The 11,268-nt window shown below is 42.8% G+C and overlaps 1 pseudogene; it reads right to left on the reverse strand.

Annotated features, from left to right (window-relative positions):
* Positions 1–566: 566 nt before the first annotated feature.
* LOC136547160 (probable carboxylesterase 18) lies at positions 567–2,224 on the reverse strand (annotated as a pseudogene).
* Between the last annotated feature and the right edge of the window lie 9,044 nt (positions 2,225–11,268).

Below are 11,268 nucleotides of genomic sequence, written 5' to 3' on the forward strand. Positions count from 1 at the left end.
AGTCTGCAAGAATTTTGGTGAACACTCGGCGGCCGAACGCGGATCAGGCCACCTGCAACTGCAACTGCTATTCTACTGACTCGGTCAGGCAAAAAGAGAAGGAAACGCGGCGCACGGCTGGGCCTCACGAGCAGCGGAGCACGTGCAGAGGCAGAGCACAGTTCGGCCAGTTCCATACGGCCCATTGGACTATTGGAGCGCTTCTGCGAGTTGTGGATCCTCCCCTTCTGGTGGGCCTCTTTTGATTTACACCACAGTGGAACCGCAAGGTGCATTTGGTTTTTGTTTGAGGGGACTCTCATCAAAGTTCAAAACCGCACATCTCCTTTCTTGTATATCTTATCAAAACGAACTGGAAAAAAAATTCAAATAATGGAAACTTTCGCTTCGATATCCTTTAAAGAGGATACATCAAGCCTCGACTATTACAAAGGGACAGGTGGACAGCACACGTAGCTAACAGCCTGATTAGCTATGCTCTTCCGGCTGCAGCTACATATATCTGTAGGAATAAGTAGTTTTTTTTAAAAAAGAATCAAGCTGAAAAACTGCCGATTATATTAAAAAGAAAAAAAACAGACTAGACATTACAACGAAATTGAACAATTTGATCTCTGCAGCAACAGCTGTAGCTACAACCCCACAAAAAGGTAGCCAATCAGGTCCTAAGACATCAAAATGTATAACTCAACTATAATACACTTACATCACCTGAAGCTCTGATCAACAAACCAAAAGCCACTATTAGAAAGGCCTTACATAAACCACGAAGGGGCCGTGTGACTGTAAATGACACTGAAAATTCTTGGAGACGGCAATAGTAGATCAGGATGACAAGTAACACTATGGACCATCAAATCAAAGCAGTATCCTGATGACAAACCTCTGCAATGAATCGATCATTGATTGGCTGGGAAGTTTTGGAGCCTACACAGTCGAGTGAGCTGACAATCAATCTAAACCAGCTGGTAACTAACAATGACAGAGGGACTGGGGATGAACACTGGTAGCTCAGTCTATCAGTCGCTGCCTCAATTTTCCACCAAGGAAGTTTCTCCAGTCCTACGATTTCTTGCGATTCTTGCAAACGGATTACACTACTCTTTCGCATGGTCTAGCGCGCGTTTCTTCCGCTGCCGTGCGTGCCGGTTCACGAACTCCGCGACGTCGCCCACAAACTTCTTGCTGTCCGCGAGGTCGTCCAAAATGTAGAACGCGTGGATGGCGTCCGGGTACTCCGCCACGGTGACCTCCTCGGCGCCCGCGGCGCGGAGCGCGTCCGCGTACGCCCTCTGCCTGTCCTGGTGCACGTCCCACCCGCCGACGCACACCAGCGTGGGCGGGAACGCCCGCCACCGGTCCGCGCCCGCGTCGCGCCTGATCGCGGCGGGCACGTTGGCGGCCTCGTGGTCCCGCGTGGCGCCGGGCGGCAGAAACGCGCGCCACAGCCACGCCAGCCGCTCGGGGCCCCCGAACGGGGCGTCGCGGAGCCGCAGCTCCGACTCCGTCGGCGCCTCGCCGCCGAAGAAGGGCTGCACGGCGACCAGGCCAGCGACGGCGTCGGGGAGGCGCGCGGCGACGTGGTGAGCGACGTTGCCGCCGGCGCTGTCCCCGGCCACGAAGGCGGCGGCGGCGGGGGGGAGACGGAGACGGAGACGGCAGCGCGCCACCCGCGCCGGCGAGGACCCACCGGAGGGCCGCCTCGCCGTCGTCGTACTGGGCCGGGAAGCGGTGCTCGGGTGCGAGGCGGTAGTCCACGGAGGCGATGACGGCTGGGATGGCCGACGCCAGGCGGCGGCAGAGGTCGTCGAACTGCGCCGACGCCGCGGAGTGGAAGACGAAGCCGCCTCCGTGGAAGTACAGGACCACCGGGAGCTCTTTGCCGCCGCCGCCGGGGATCTCTGGGACGAAGAGCCGGACGCGCAGGTGGTCGGAGACGGCGTGGTCCGTGGATGCCACGCCGCCGACGGGGGCCGTTGGGGTGGGTGCCGCGGTGCGGTCGAACAGGGAGAGCAGGAAGCGGTTGACGGTGCCGTCGCGGCGGAGCGAGGCGGCGTGCAGCGCGGAGGCGGCGCCCACAAGCAGCCGCGCGCGCCACGGCAGCGGGGGCTTCCCTGGCCGCGGCGGCGGGTCTGGCGTGCCCATCGATCTCCCCAGTCCTGTCCCTCGGTTTCTCGGGCTGGCACAGGTCGCTGGCGCTGATGATATTGATAAGGGCAGCGGCAATGGAGCGGATGACGAGTCCTTGTCGCGATTTAATCATTGAGATTTGAGAGACGTTTATAACCGCAAAAACGTCCTACTCTCCAGTCTTGTGTTGACGCCTTGACGAACAGGAGACTAGTCGTTCTGACGTTCTCAAACAGAAAGTTGCATAACCAATGGGGTAGGCTTGATCGAGGCATGTAAAAACATATACATGGGCGGCCGATGTAGAAGATTTATTTGTTGCCGAAACAAGTACTGGACCATTGTCGGAGCGTCCAGACGCCGACAGTCTCTATTCACGCTATGTGGTCTCACGTTGTTTACTTATTGTAAACACCGTATGTAAAAAAAAAATATTTGATACCTCTATCTTAAATGGTCACTTAGACTTATCCTCGCCTGTTCGATCTCGTGTGTCTCTCTCCTCCACCATGTCTCCGTGAAATCACAGAGCACCACCACTGCCTCTTTCTTCCACCCAAGTCGACCACGTTGCCTCCTCCCTCAGTTCGTGTAGTGTCTCCTCGGCCTCTTCTTCAACCCCAGCGCTAACCGGATGTCTCGCCACTACGAGGGCGCTGGCCGATGCCCGCTGGGCCCACGTGCCGAGGCGTCTCAGATTGTCCCCAGTCGAGCTAAGGGCATCCATGAGCACGGTCGGTGCTGGTGGTTCTCATGCGTCGCCGCTCGCAGCTGGCTCCCACCCCGACAGCTGGAATAGATCGACCCCGGCCTCCCCTCCCATGTGTTGCAAATGTTTGTTTCAAGTGTTTCAGATGTTTCGGTGGTATGTTGCAAATATTTTATAAGGATGTTGCAAAAGTAGATCAGGACGTTGCAAGTATTTCAGAGGTATATTACAAGCGTCTGTTCCCAATGTTTCATCTATTTTCAGTTTTATATTGCAAAGTGTGTTTATCTGGATGTTGTATATATTTAACACATATGTTGTAAGTGTTTTAACTGGATGTTGCGTAAATGGTTTTCAAGTGTCTTTGCAAGAGTTTCAAACGTATGTTTCATGTGTTTTATCCGTCTTCTTTTGTAAGTTATAAGTGTTGGATCTGAATTCTTCAAGCAGATCGGGTCTTGCACATGGGATGTGTGTGGAAAACGGGAGGGGACGCGAGCGACGTCCGAGCGGCGCGGCCCCCCGTGTGGGCCCGCGAAACGCAAGCTTGACGGGTGAGTCCGGGCAACGAGGGCTCCCGCATGGACGCGCGAAATGGGGGCGCAAAAACGGACTGCAGCGGCGAGCTTCGGGTTGAGGCGTAGAAACATACGTCCGGATTGGATTTTTATTTATTTTTAATCCATTTTTATTTAATATTTTAATAATAATCGTTTCTAAAAATATTCTATAGATCTGACCCTTTTGGTCGTGCCAGTGGACAGGCGTGACCAAATAACGTTGTCGTTTCACATGCGTTGGCGCGACAAGATGTGCCACGTCGTACGACATTTTCGACGTAGAAATCCTTGTCGCGCCACTCTCGTTGGCACGACAGCTCAGTCTTGTCGCGCCACCGGGAGTGGCGTGACAAGATTGAATTTTCGAAAAATCATAACTCTTCAATACGACGTCGTATGAAGATGATTTTTATATAAAAATTGTAGATCTCGACTTTCTAGTTTTGAGGTTTTTCAATTGAGGAAATTAAGATGCTCAAAAAAATTATATAAGATTTTAGAAGCATAATAATCACGTACTAGCGCTTGTTGCATTAGAAAAATAATATCTTTTTTAAAAGGTGCAAAATGAAGATACTTTTATATCAAAATTGTAGCTCTCAATGTGATCTACAACTCTATAGTTTTGAGGTTTTACATTTGAATTTGTTAAGATGCACGAGAAAATAAGATAAAGTTTCAGTTGCATATTAATCGAGATACTTTATATTATTTTCTCGAGCATCCTAACAACTTCAAATATAAAAACTTAAAACTATAAAGTTGTAGATCATATTGAGAGCTATAACTTTGATATAAAAAGTATCTTCAATTGACACCTTATAAAAAAGATATTATTTTTCTAATGCGATAATCATCGTTACGCGATTATTATGCTGCTGAAATCTTATATAATTTTTTTTAAAATCTTAACATTTTCAAATGAAAAAACTCAAAACTAAAAAGTTGTAGATCTCACTGAGATCTATAATTTTCATATAGAAATCATCTTCATCCAACGTCGTACCGAAGAGTAATGACTTTTCAAAAATTCAGTCTTTCACGCCACTCCGGTGCGATAAGACTGAACTGTCATGCCAGCGGAAGTGACGCGATAAGGTTTTTCACGTTGAAAACATCGTCCAACGTGACACGTCTTGTCATACCAACGCCTGTGGCGCAACAACGTTATTTGGTCACGAGTCCCACTGGCGCGACCAAAGATATCTAAATTTTTTTAAAGCGATTATTATTAAAATATTAAATAAAAATGATTAAAATATAAAAATTTAGCGGTGTCGATTAGCGAACCAGTGAAAGTTGTTGCAAGTTGTGCGTGAGGTATGGATCGGATGAAATCTGCAATAGCCACTAGGGGCACCGCCATTCTGTTCTTTTTTTTTATAAGAGCCATCCCGTTCAGCCTATATACAGACCATTTCTTCTCGCGTATTTGATTTTACGGCTATACTTTTCGTCCTCAGGCTGAATCAGTTGCCTAAGATACGGTCCCGAAGTTGCCAAGTCACTGAACTCAGGAAGCAAATCACTAGACTATTAATGATGCTTTAGGTGGCTGAAGTTATGCCTAGCATGTTGAGTTCGTTTTTCATTAGCATCATTCTCAAAAGAAAAATAATTAAAAAGCATATAAATTGTTGTTTGGTGCTGTAAATTGTATCGCTTAGTCTGTCGACTCTTTCAGTCAACATCCCTTGTAGCTTTGTAATCAGCTCAGCTAACATCCCTTAACTTCGTTGCTATCATTTCTTTTTATTTTCTTTCTTCCCCTAAGTAAGGGTGACATGTTTGTCTGTGCACAAGCTGCTGCACCTACAGCAACTTCGCAAGCCTGCAGGGTGAAGCAAGGAACAACCTGCGCAAAGCCCATGGGCTGAAATATGTGACTAGTAAACGGGCTGGCCTGAGGATTTAATGTGAGTTTATATTGGTGTAGGGGTTTATTTTCGGTATAAGGGTTCGTTTGGATGTACTCCATTAGCGTTGAAATGGACTAAGGTGAATACGAGTGCAGCTATACAAGGCCTAGGAGCTCATGCTAGAGTTATAGAATAGAGCAACTTTACCTAATTTTTATATTATATGTCTTCTGATATGATAGTACCCTAAAATTATTTTAGCACATAGGAGTTATTGTTGGTGTTGTTGTTGCTACTGCTTCAGATCATCTAAAATTTGTATTCTATATCTCTTTAGGGATAGAACCATGACTAGGGGCTCATGTTGGGTTTCAACTCTAGCCTATCCCAACTTGCTTGAGACTAAAAGGCTTTATTGTTGTTGTTGTATATTTCTTTAGGGATAGGAGAAAGGGGGTTCTCTTTTCACTAGGAGAGTGGACATGTTTTATAAGATCTTTTAAAAATTATAGGTATAGATAGAAGATCTATGTATTACAGTACCATTATCTTATGAATAATAATTTTTGCGTATATACGATCAAGATGGAATGGGAGAGCCGGTAAAGATACCCTAAAATCATGCAAAAAAAAAAGGTTGGCGGGTAACGGTTGGCCTTGCCCCACTACCAGGCCTGCATGGCCCTTGATGGATGTTGTCATTTATTTGGGTCAAAGCTAGTAAAAAAACTAAGGGAGTGACTACACAACTTTCAGTTGATTTTGTTTCATTAAATCAACCAGATTTTCAACCAACCAAAGACTGACACGTCACAAGTCAATCTGATTTAAAATCTGGAAGATATGGGACAATAAAACAACCATAAATTAATTAGCCAAGCACAATAAAAAAAGTGATTGAAAAACTAAAACTGCCAACAATCAGATCTCAAACGTTGAGTGGATCACACCCTACTACTGACCTCCACAAGATCCGATCCATTCACATGAGAGAAAGGAAAGTGGCACCTCACGTCCTCACATGACATAAAGATTCAACTTGAGTGCCAAGAAAAAAATGATGAGAAAGAAGAAAACTAAGACAAAACTTTTAAGGATTAAGAATAGTTGAAACCGAAACAAATTAAAAATTATACTTACCCTTACAAATGATTTAGCAGAATTCAAACCACCAAGAATTTTGTTAGCATGCTTCACAGGTGCATCTATGGGGTTATTTGGAATAACCTACAATTTTTTTTTAAATAAACGCAATATGAAGCCAAATAAAATATCAAACCATTCGAAGTGAAATCAATTTTCTCAAATTCCTAACAACTAGGATAAATCCACAAAATTGAAAAAAAAACAAGGTTGAATTAGGTTGAACTGACCAATAAAAACAAAGAGAGAGAAAAAACCTTGCTGCCAAGATCAATGCCTCCCTTCTCAACTTCTTTTCTACCTAGAGGATGAATTAGATTCACTGGGGCATCTTGCCTTAATCTTTTCTACAAAGGTGCTGCACTAAAAATCATTAAAAAACACCTCAGATGAAGAAAATGAAATATATAAGAATACAACATCTAGGAAATGAGAAATAAAATAAACCATTGAATCTCATAACTCATTGGACTAAAACTAATAGCACATTTCAACTACGTAACAGGGTCGGTGCTACTAGTAGTGGGAAGATAATAGGGTTTGGTGTGGTGGAGCAGCATGGAGGTGACGACATCTTCGTCTTCCTCTAGTAGGATGAGAGAAGAGGAGGGAACAGAAGGAGCAGAGGGATTGCAGCTCTTGCCTCGGTAAGTACATGAGTTGGGCATTAGATCCTTTCCCACAGTTAAACCTCCCCCCTCAAAAATGAAAATGAAAAATGAAAAATAAAATAAAATGAACCACTGAATCTCAAAACTCATTGAACTGAAACTAAATAGAATATTTTAACTGAAAATGAAACTGAACAAATAAAATAACTTGACTAAACAAAACAACAAATTCTGAAACTCAACCACTGACAAAAGAACTAGCAACTAATAGAATCAAATTACCAAAAACTTGCCCTAGACATAAAATAAACTACATGTTAATGGAAACATCTGACTAAAATCTACTGGACAAATTTAAAAGATGACACAAAAGACTACACTTGAAAAAAACAAATGGCAAAGGTACCAGGTAACAAGTTATTTAACTCCAATGAAGCAAGGTTTCTAAATAACATAAATATTGAACCACTGACACTCGAAAAACATAATAGCTAAAACTGAATAAAAGAACAACTTCTTTTTTTAAGACAATGGGAATAAATATCCGGCTTCATCCTCACTCAAAGGTGCAGAATCAGACCAAATTATTATAAAAATAAATAAAAATAACAACTTCTACAAATGAACAACTGACAAAAGAACCATGTACTGAAGCTGATTACTGAATTCTCATTTCCTTTACAAATGCCAATGTGCTCAAGCTATACTGTACTTATTCATCGGGATCCAACAATTCTATACTTATTCATCGGGCAAACAATTTTTGTTCCCTATATACTCCATATATATATAACATGTTCATGGCACATTTTCACACTGCATGCCTGCATACGAGCACTATTCCAAAAAAGTAGTATGAGTATACGATTCTATCTTTTTTTATAGGGAAACATGAGCAGCACTGACGACGCGGAAGCTCGGGACGTCCGGCGAAGCTGTGGTTCCCAACGTGCCTCGAGCTCGGCGCAGACACGGCGGGTCGCGGCTGCGTGGCCGGTCACTGCTGATACACAGCCCAACAAGAAACTGAAACGGCCCAACAAGAAAGAAAGCCACCGAAGATAACTCGAATCTCAACAAAATCGTAGCAATAGAAAACTGATCGATTAAGAGACAAAACAACACCCGATAGATGAATAGAAATCCCCAAAAAGTAATTATGAATCACTTTAGAAGGTTGGGCCTTAGATTAGGTCATTTATTGAGTCAATTGCACTGGGACGATAAATTAAAACCCTTTTCCTTTTAGGCTGAGGAAGATTTTGCTGGTACTTAGTAATGTTGTTTGATTAGTCCTTAGATGAAATCATAACAGTACAATTTAGAACTTTAGTCACACCATATTTATATAAATATAATGTATTTACTAATTAGTACTATTTCTAGACAAAAGAAAGAAAGAAAAATCCTCATATACATTTGAAAAGAAAGGAAGAAAAAAAAACGAGACCCCATTTTCACCTCCTAATTAGGACTTGTCGCCATTTTGGGGGTTTTCTTTTTTTTCGTGCAGTATAGAGTACATATGCAAACACACTTATAAACACACGGTTAGAAGCAAGCGCGCTCACCCCTAGAAACACAAGCACACAAAATGTGTCCCTATGAGTATCTCTGAAAGATTACCTTACAAATCTCAAGTTTTCCAAGAAAATGATCACTAAACTCAACCCCTCTCCCAACAAAGATCTCCGTCCCCTAGTACATAGCAACCAGCACGGATCTGCACTGCACGTCATCCTTGCTGCACTCACACTTTCTCCTGGAGCAACAATGGTGCGTCTCCTGCTGAGCGCTACCTGACCGCCCCGAGGGCCACCACTACGCGTTGGGTTGATTTCGTTTGAGCCTTTGAGGTACAAAGACCCGTAAACAGTCTCAAACAGAAAGCTGCATGATCAGTCCGTCAATAGAAATTTATGGGCCCTCATAGGCCAAACATAGTTCAAACCAATCACGAATCATTTTTTATTCGGAAGGGCTGGGCCTTAGATTATGTATGATCATTTGGGACCATTGGGCACTTCAATCTCTCACAATTCACAAAGAGGGATAGAGGCAACACCTTTTGATGCTGTGACGAGAAATTTGTAGGTAGTGTGGTTCTTTAGATGTGATCGATGAACAGTGCGGGAGTAGAACTTTAGTCTTAGAGCATTATTATATATATATATAGTAATTTTGGATTTTGGATGCAACATATATACTTTATACAATGCATTTGTTATATTCTAGAACTACTCCGGTCTAAATGAGACAGAGAGAGTGTGTGTGTGTGTGAGAGAGAGAGCAAACCTCTCATATACTCCCTCCATTCCAAAATAAATAACTTTCTAATGTTTGAAATTTGTCAAAAGAATAGCATATATTCTACATAAATATGAAACACTATCTCCTAATACAGAAGCTAATCAGAGGTGTATATAAACGATAACTGTGAAATTCAAAAGATATCCTCTAGAAAAGGAAAGGAGAGATAAGAGCATATGTGTCTTTTGCCAAGGTTGTTAATCTGTCTAAAAATTTTTAGGGAGGGACGGAGTATTCCATGTAGTAACGTTAATTTCAGATGGAAGGAGGGGGAAAATCCTGATGCTCTAGCACTTTCGGAAAGAAAGTAAACCATGTGTCCGCAGCCGCATCCATGCATGCACTTGATGTACTCGTTGGCAGCTGACCCTTGGCAGAATGATCGATCTCTTCAGCGTTGTGCAACTCTCACTAATAATCAATGAGAAGAAATGCGCAAATGATCTGTCAAGTCACGAGTCAACCATTCTTTTGGGCGCGGCAGCCGACCGGGCGCCACCTGAAGCACTAGCCACCAAAGACATATCGCATATATTCTGTGGTGGAATGGAATTGAGGTGTGGAACCACGTAAACACTGGTGCATGACTGAGCATCAGTCCAAATTGAAAAACCTTAAGTCCTGGTTTTCGAACCCGGATTGCGAATCCAGGACTAAGGTGGTGTTTGGATCCAGTGACTAAAATTTAGGAGGTGTATCGGGAGAATGTTGCATAGGGTGTTCGGATACTAATAAAAAAAACAAATTACATAATCCATCAGTACTCCATAAGACGAATTTTTTAAGCCCAATTAATCCGTCATTAGCACATGTGTACTGTAGCACCACATTGTCAAATCATGAACTAATTAGGCTTAAAATATTCGTCTCGCAAATTAGTCGTAAACTATGCAATTAGTTTCGTAATTAGTCTATATTTAATACTTCATGCATGTGTCCAAACATTCGATGGGACAGCGACTAAAATTTAGGAGGGACAACCAAACACCACCTAAAGGCCACCCCTTTAGTTCTGGTTTTGGGAACCAGGACTGAAAGTGGACCTTTAGTCCTGGTTGCTATTACCAGCCGGGATTAAATGGTCCCCAGACCTTGTCCCGGGGCTGACATTTAGTCCCGGTTGGTGTTACCGGGACTAAAGGTTCCTTTTTTTCATTTTATGGGTTCTTTTCAATTTAATTTTTTTTGTTTCGATTAGCTTTTCGTATACGAATTCTACGCTGCTAATATACATCCATATATACGTACGTATAAGGTTCTGTTCGAGCATTATACATAAATAACACACTAAAATGTATGAAACTATATATATAGAAATATTTCAAGAGGTTGTACGAGCATGGAATATGTACATAATAAAGTCACAAAAACCTTATACTCATGCCCTTGGGATTTTATTCAACCTGAATTTTCAGTCGTATAGCTACTAGGTAATAATTCTTTAGGGTCATAGTAGTAAGCGCCTTTAAGATCTATGACCTGATTCATAAGAAATCATGATAATGACTCTTGAATTGCTTTGATTTGGTCACATCGTAGAACCTTTTGTTTCTTCCATTCAACCTTCAATTCAAATAAAAGAAAAAGTATGAATATATATATGATTATATATATCAACACAATGGTAATAAATAAATTGTATATATTTTTTACGTACTTCGAGGATCTCTTCTGGAGTTCTCCTTGAGTACTCCATGAGGAACTCGCGAACGTAGTATCCACATAAGTTATTGCCGATCCCTGCTGCAGACACCACTTTACAAGAAAAAAATTCATCATCAACCAATAAAGCATGGTAATAATGAATTGAACTAAATAAAGATGCGGTGACCTAGCTAGTACTTACTGAGTATTAGACTATATTTAGAGGCACTTCCCAATGACCATAATGGTGTTTCTGGGTGAACGTTTTTCGAGCACTGCCCAACAAAATAAATAAATGGAGC

The sequence above is a fragment of the Miscanthus floridulus genome, chromosome 3 (assembly GCF_019320115.1).
Source record: "Miscanthus floridulus cultivar M001 chromosome 3, ASM1932011v1, whole genome shotgun sequence".
Taxonomy (NCBI): domain Eukaryota; kingdom Viridiplantae; phylum Streptophyta; class Magnoliopsida; order Poales; family Poaceae; genus Miscanthus; species Miscanthus floridulus.